The sequence below is a fragment of the Spinacia oleracea genome, unplaced genomic scaffold (assembly GCF_020520425.1).
Source record: "Spinacia oleracea cultivar Varoflay unplaced genomic scaffold, BTI_SOV_V1 SOVchr0_121, whole genome shotgun sequence".
Classification (NCBI taxonomy): domain Eukaryota; kingdom Viridiplantae; phylum Streptophyta; class Magnoliopsida; order Caryophyllales; family Amaranthaceae; genus Spinacia; species Spinacia oleracea.
This window is the reverse complement of record NW_026614449.1, coordinates 20,307-28,252: the sequence shown is the minus strand read 5'-3', so window position 1 is coordinate 28,252 and position 7,946 is coordinate 20,307.

Below are 7,946 nucleotides of genomic sequence, written 5' to 3'. Positions count from 1 at the left end.
TTCATGACTAAAATACGCTCCCACTTAAACCAATAAATTCATATGCTTTACTAATTTTAAACATAAAAATGTATTTCTAGTCCAACCGGAAACATACAAATTTAATTAAAATTTAAAGCTCATATCAATTTATAATTGAATCCAAAAAGTTTAATTTAATTTCAGTCGTATTTAAATTAATTCATGATTTTAATTTTAGTAAAATAATTAGAATAAATAACATTTATTATAATTACAATATTCAAAATTAAAATCCAAGAAAATAATTTAAATTATTAATTTTAAAATTAATTAAAATTACGTGAACTGAAATTTTCAAATTAAACATTCAAAACGATCTTTAATCGTAACGCAAACACCCTACGCGTTGCACGCCCATGGGCCACACGCACACAGCCATTGCTGGCCATGTGTGCGCAGCCCATGCGCTCGTCGCATAGCTGCTGCATCCCCATCGCAAGCCTCCGCACGCATTGGTGCTCACTGCGCGCGCCAGCGCTCATCGCACGCGAGCTATCGCTCGTAGTGCGCGCGCGACATCGCTCGCTGGGCGCGCGACATCGTTCGCTGGGCGCGCGAGCCATCGCTCGCTGGGCGCGCGACATCGCTCGCTGGGCGGGCGACATCGCTCGCTGTGCGCGCGAGCAATGCTGGCTGTGCGCGCGAGTCCTCGCTCGTTGTGCGCGCGAGCAATGCTGGGCGCAGCGCTCGTGGCACGCGAGCTTACGCTCGCTGCGCGCGAGGCTGCGCGCTCTTGTGCGAGGCAGCGCGCGTTGTGGCGCAGCTCGCTTGCTGCCCACACGCGACTGCCTTGGCTCGCCCTTCGCCCATGCCCATTCGTCCATTGCTCGTGGCACACGACACAAGGCAGGGCTGCTGCCTTGTGCTCGTGCACTACGCCTTGCTCATTGCATTCGTGCCGCACGGGCGACGAGCTACCTTGCTCGTCGTCGCATGCCCGCATTATACAACACCCCTTAAGGGTAACACGAAGCGTCCATTGCTTTGTGCGTGCAAGTTATATGAACGAATCGCATAAAAAATTTAAAATTTATAAAATTAATGACAAATTAATAAATATTATTAATTTCATAATTTTAGGGCGAAAAATCGAAAATTTATTATCCAATTGATTTCCGATTGTTATGGATTCAAGTCTAGGTCATAAAAATTTAAAATTTTATCATAAATTTACAATTTTTATGGTGGTTTTTAATCATAGGCTTCTAATTAAATTACAATTAATTATGAAAATCAAATTAATTCTAAATTATTCTAATTTTCAACAAATTAATCATAATTACAAATTAGATTGCATAATTAACAAGACTAGGCATTCAAACTTCTTAAACATATGCAGTAGGTCAATCAAAAATTTAAGATTTAGCAACAAGAATCGCAAATATTTAATTTAACATCTTAAATTTACGAAATTTTGCATTCGAAAAACTAAAACCTTCGAAAAGTCATAGTTAGGCTTCGAATTTGAGAATTCTGGGTTCGGCAGAAAAATAATCTTTTTGTCAAAATTTTAGAATGCCTTTTACATGCGGAATTGACACAAAAATCACTCGATTTGGATGAGTAACGAAGAAACTGCCGAAAAACTGCGTACGTATAATTAAATAAACGCAATTTGCAATTAATTAACAATTACGAAAATTAATCACCCCTTTTAATTCTTGCAAATTTGTAATATTTAACCATGTTCATGCAATTTAGATTATGAAAATAATAAGGGGCTCGTGATACCACTGTTAGGTTATGATACATATGACATTACATAGATCATGCGGAAACAACCATTAACCCAGGACAACATATTATTTACACATAATCATATAGCATAATTTAGATGCATACTCTTTGTTGCGTGCCCTCCCTAGCTGCGCCCGAACCGAACAAGAACAAGTCTTTAGGACTCCAAGTGTCGTCCCTCCGTAGATAGTCCACAGCACGTCCGGATCCGCCTTAAGATTGACCAACTAGAATCGCCCTTAAGATACTAGAAAATTTCGGCACTTTTATGAGCAAGATGTGTGTTTTAGTTTTCTCTCAAACACTCACTTTTTGAATACTTTGAAACTTGTTATAAATTGTGAGCCCTAGCCTCATATTTATAGGGGTATGGAAAGGGAATCGAAATCCTATTCAGATACAAATTAATTAAACCTAGAATCCTACAAGAACTCTAATTTAATTAATTTATCAAATAGAATTAGGAATTTAATCATTAACCGAACTCTGCATGTTTTAGGAAACGTGCACGAACACAAACACTTGCACACACACGCACGGCTGCCACGATGGGCCCCATGCGTGCGCGCGAGCAGCAGCCCACGCAGCGCCCGCGCGCGCTGCGCGCTGCGCTTGCTGTGCGCGCTGTGCGCGCTGCGCAGCCTGCTGGGCCTGGCCTTGCGCTGGGCCTGGCGTGGCTGTTTGTGCGGCGCGCTTGGCTTGCTGGGCGATGGCCTGGCTTCGTGCTGGGCCTCGTCCGGCAGGCCTCGTCAGATGCTTATTCGTACGATGCGCTTCCGATTAAATTTTCCGATTCCGGAATTCATTTCCGATACGAACAATATTTAATATTTCCGATTCCGGAATTAATTTCCATTTCGAACAAATATTTAATATTTCCGTTTCCGGAATTATTTTCCGATTCCGGTAATATTTCCGTTTCCGACAATATTTCCATTTCCGATAATATTTTCCGATACGTACCATGTTTCCGTTTCCGGCAACATCTACGACTTGGATAATATTTATATTTCCAATACGATCCATATTTCCGTTTCCGGCAATATCATCGTTTCCGGAGTATTCATTTCTTGCCTGTGACGATCTCAGCTCCCACTGAAACCAAGATCCGTCGGTTCCGAATATTCATAGATGGAGTATTTAATGCCATTAAATACTTGATCCGTTTACGTACTATTTGTGTGACCCTACGGGTTCAGTCAAGAGTAAGTTGTGGATTAATATCATTAATTCCACTTGAACTGAAGCGGCCTCTAGCTAGGCATTCAGCTCACTTGATCTCACTGAATTATTAACTTGTTAATTAATACTGAACCGCATTTATTAGACTTAACATAGAATGCATACTTGGACCAAGGGCATTATTTCCTTCAGGCACGACATGGCCCAAGCAAGGCAAGGCATGACCCAAGAAAGGTAAGCAAGGGCACGACATGGCCCCATGCGTGCGCGCGAGCAGCAGCCCACGCAGCGCCCGCGCGCGCTGCGCGCTGCGCGTGCTGTGCGCGCTGTGCGCGCTGCGCAGCCTGCTGGGCCTGGCCTTGCGCTGGGCCTGGCGTGGCTGTTTGTGCGGCGCGCTTGGCTTGCTGGGCGATGGCCTGGCTTCGTGCTGGGCCTCGTCCGGCAGGCCTCGTCCGATGCTTATTCGTACGATGCGCTTCCGATTAAATTTTCCGATTCCGGAATTCATTTCCGATACGAACAATATTTAATATTTCAGATTCCGGAATTAATTTCCGTTTCGAACAAATATTTAATATTTCCGTTTCCGGAATTATTTTCCGATTCCGGTAATATTTCCGATTCTGAAAATATTTCCGTTTCCGGCAATATTTCCGATTCTGGCAATATTTCCATTTGCGATAATATTTTCCGATACGTACCATGTTTCCGTTTCCGGCAACATCTACGACTTGGATAATATTTATATTTCCGATACGATCCATATTTCCGTTTCCGGCAATATCATCGTTTCCGGAGTATTCACTTCTTGCCTGTGACGATCTTAGCTCCCACTGAAACCAAGATCCGTCGGTTCCGAATATTCATAGATGGAGTATTTAATGCCATTAAATACTTGATCCGTTTACGTACTATTTGTGTGACCCTACGGGTTCAGTCAAGAGTAAGCTGTGGATTAATATCATTAATTCCACTTGAACTGAAGCGGCCTCTAGCTAGGCATTCAGCTCACTTGATCTCACTGAATTATTAACTTGTTAATTAATACTGAACCGCATTTATTAGACTTAACATAGAATGCATACTTGGACCAAGGGCATTATTTCCTTCAGGCACGACATGGCCCAAGCAAGGCAAGGCATGACCCAAGAAAGGTAAGCAAGGGCACGACATGGCCCAAGCAAGGTAAGCATGACCCAAGAAAGGCAAGCAAGGGCACGACTTGGCCCAATCAAGGCAAGGCATGACCCAAGAAAGGCAAGCAAGGGCACGACTGACAGGCTCAATCGCACTCCTATCAAAGATAAACCTAACGTTCACCAACTAAAAATGTAGCAAGGGAAGCAGGGATCGTATCCACAGGGAAACAATGTTCTTTCCACTATTAATTAACTAATCTAGACTACTGGTAACAAAGAATTGGATTGGTTTGTATATTAAACTAAGGCAAATAATCAAACTGGAATATAACAATATTAAGGGAATCTAGGGCAGCGGTTCACCATAAATGCAGACCGGGATTGGACAACGGACAATAACAATTAATTAACAATCATAACTAGGAAAACATGCATCTCTCGAATCTTATGAATTCCTTAGGATATAACAACTAGCGGGCTCTCGCTACGTACTAGAAATAATTCCTATCTAATAGCCACAGACCAAAAACATCAGATTTATACCTCTCGGCGCATAATCTAAGGTTAATCAAACTCAAATCAAAATAGTCCGGCCGAACAGAATTGACGAGCAATAATAATAAGCTATAGAAATTATAATCAATCAATCAAATAATCAAGTCCACATATAATCCCAATCATGCATTCATGGATCTCCTAAACCCTAGAAATTAAACTACTCACTCATGATAACTAATAACAAAGCGATTAACATAATGGAAAACATGATCAATGCAATAGAACAAATTAAAGTAAGAAACAATACCGACTTGAAGAACAATGGAAATTGAAAGCTTGCGTTTTTATATAAATCGAACTAAGTGTTTGAATTGATGTAGAGAGAAAAAAAAATTAGAAAAATAAACTAAGGGTTTTGTGCTGGAAAAATAAGATGTCCCTCAAAAATAAAACAAGTTTGCTTATATAGTTTTGCCAAAATAAGGCCTAAAAACGGAATTAAAAAACGCGAAAAACTGCTGGAGGTTGGCGTCGCCCGATCGGGCGACGCTTCGCCCGATCGGGCTAATCACTCGATAGTCGGCCCGATCGGGCCAAAATCCGCCCGATCGGGCGTGTTGCGAAATCTCCACAAAACCTCCAGATTGACCGCCCGATCCGGATCGGGCGAGCTGCGCCCGATCGGGCGCGCGTTGATGAACTTGGCTTGCTTATACTTCCGCCCGATGGTTGCATTTCGCCCTCAGCTTCCAGGGCGATTTGCAATCTTCAATGTATTTCGCCCGTATCACCAAGTCTAACTCCCGGGGCTCAACCATAAGCATCTAAGGCTCCCGAAAGTCGACGATGGAGGTCCCGAACTTCTCGGACTCATATAGTGGCCTTGATCAACAATGAAACGGGTCTAAAACGACCAATTTCTCATAATCAAACCTGAAACTCAAGGCACACTCAATAACACACATTAGTACTAGAAACGGCTCCTAAGAGCACGTTTGATACATAAAAGTACTAAGGGACGGGGTAAAAAACTCTATATAAAACGCATATATCAAACTCCCCCAAGCTAGATCTTTGCTTGCCCCTAAGCAAAGAAATCATCGATGAATACATAAATCAACTTCACCCCAAATACATCTAAAAACAATGGATACGATTCAAGGCAAAATCCAACAAGCATGCATCAATGTCAACCAATCAAATTCATTCAACCGCCAATCCACCTCAACAATCGTCACGCAAAGCGAACCACAAGTGTACAATGGAATTCAAGACTAGTGCTCACACACTCGTCACTCATTTATGTAGCGGATAAAAAATGTACCCGTTCGCTCCCCTCCCAACATATATGTGTACAATGCCCTCCCAAACTCACAACACTCGTGTGTCTAGAAAAACATGCACTCAACCTAGTAGTCGACTCGGAATATGTCATGTCATAACTTGCATTGATAAACAACTACTTTCACATTAATATGACTCTATGCACAAAGGTCGGAAGGTCTTCAAAGCTTGTAATGATAGGCTTAGGTAGAGGTGCGGTAAATTTGGGTAAAACGTGAGCTTAAAGCCTTGGCTTTGGGGAGCATAAATCCTAGCAAAACCATGGTCAACCACAAATGAAGACCACAACCACAACTTCCCACTCAACACATGATGAAACAGCAAACAAACCACACTATACTTTCTTGCCTTTCTTTCACAATTAAGATCAATCACTCATAAAGATAAGAAATTACAATACTTGAGTGTAACAATGTTTTGAATTTTTCTGAGAGTAATGAATTTTTTTCTTTTCTTTTTTTTTTTTTTTTTTTTTTTTTTTTTTTTTTTTTGGAAACCTTCATATTTTCTATTCTTCTCATCTCTTTCACTCTTCATTATTTTTTTTCTCTTTTTCAAACAACAAGATAAGAAGAACTCCCTTATTTCCTTTTCAACACTCACTTTGTGCTCAAAACTAAGCACACTACAACTCCCTCACCTCACTTACTATTAGCTCCCCCAAGCTAGGCTTGGGACTAGTAACCAATGGGGCTTTCATGGGCTTGTAATATGGCTAGTCACCGAATAAAGGGGCACAAGCAACAACATGGGTAGAAAAGGAGGGGACAAATGTATCTAATTTCATCTGAAGGCTACCTAAATAGAAAAATGCCTTCGTCCTCCACAATGTGCATGTATATGAGTCATAAAACACTACTAATAGTTGCAAATCAATACTCAAAATCAATGACACACCAGGAAGCTATCACACATCCTAACCAAATCAACTAGTCAAGCACCAAGTCCACAAATAGTTGGTCAGAGTTGACTCATGTTAAGGCATCAAAGCAATCGAATATCAAATCATGGCTAACACATCCACATTGCTCGTCATCAAATACCAAGAATCAAAACAATTTTCAATTCAAAGGGGCACAGGGAAGCATGATATTGTATTCATCGGAACGTATTTTTGTATTTTTGTATATATATATATTTTTTTTTTTTTTTTTTTTTTTTTTTTTTTCTTTTTCAAAGCAATAAACTAATTTAGAAAGCATTAAACATACCAAAATAAACACACTAAAATAGAGAAATGCGAAAATAAAAGAAAGACATACCTACAATGTACAAGTAGTGTGAAACCCCCCCCCCCCAAACCAAATCAGACAATGTCCTCATTGGCTCAAGGGTATCGAACCTCATCATCAACATCATCTCGGCATCACTGATGGCCTTGGCCATCATTACCAGCATCATCACCAGCATCATCACCATCATCTCGGCCAGCATGCCCACTAGGACCCGCTCCCCACCCTCCGTACTGGGTGGGTGTGAAGGTGCCCATAGAACCCGGAGCTCCATATCCCTCCGCGGGATAGGTAAACCAGGTAGGGTGCTCGTAATCTGGGGCAATATAGCCCTGCCTGGCATACTGATCATAAAATGGGAACATGGTCCTCTGGTGATCAGCTGCGAACTCCCGAAACCCGAGCTCAAGTCTGCTCAACCTCTCATCAATGGACCCCTGATCCTCATGAACTACCGGGCCACTCTGGGGCCTCCCCGTGTCTCGACGCCCCCTCCTGAAGTAGGTGCGAGGCTCTGGCTGGTACTGATGGGGCTCTGGCTGAGGGTCAGGCTGAGGCTGGGGGTCAGGCTGAGGCTCTCGCTCAAATCCAACAAATAGATAATGAGCCTGACCGGGTCTGAAACTAGTGCGACCCTGAGGGTCAGGCAAGGTGAAAATCCTGTTTCCCTCGAACATCCAGTACATGGCTCCCGGCCTAAATAACCCGTGCTCCCCCTGCAGCCTACGGAGTCCAGCAAAATAAGCCAAATCAAGCAAGTTGCTACCCAGAACTGGGATCTGGTTAGCCTCAG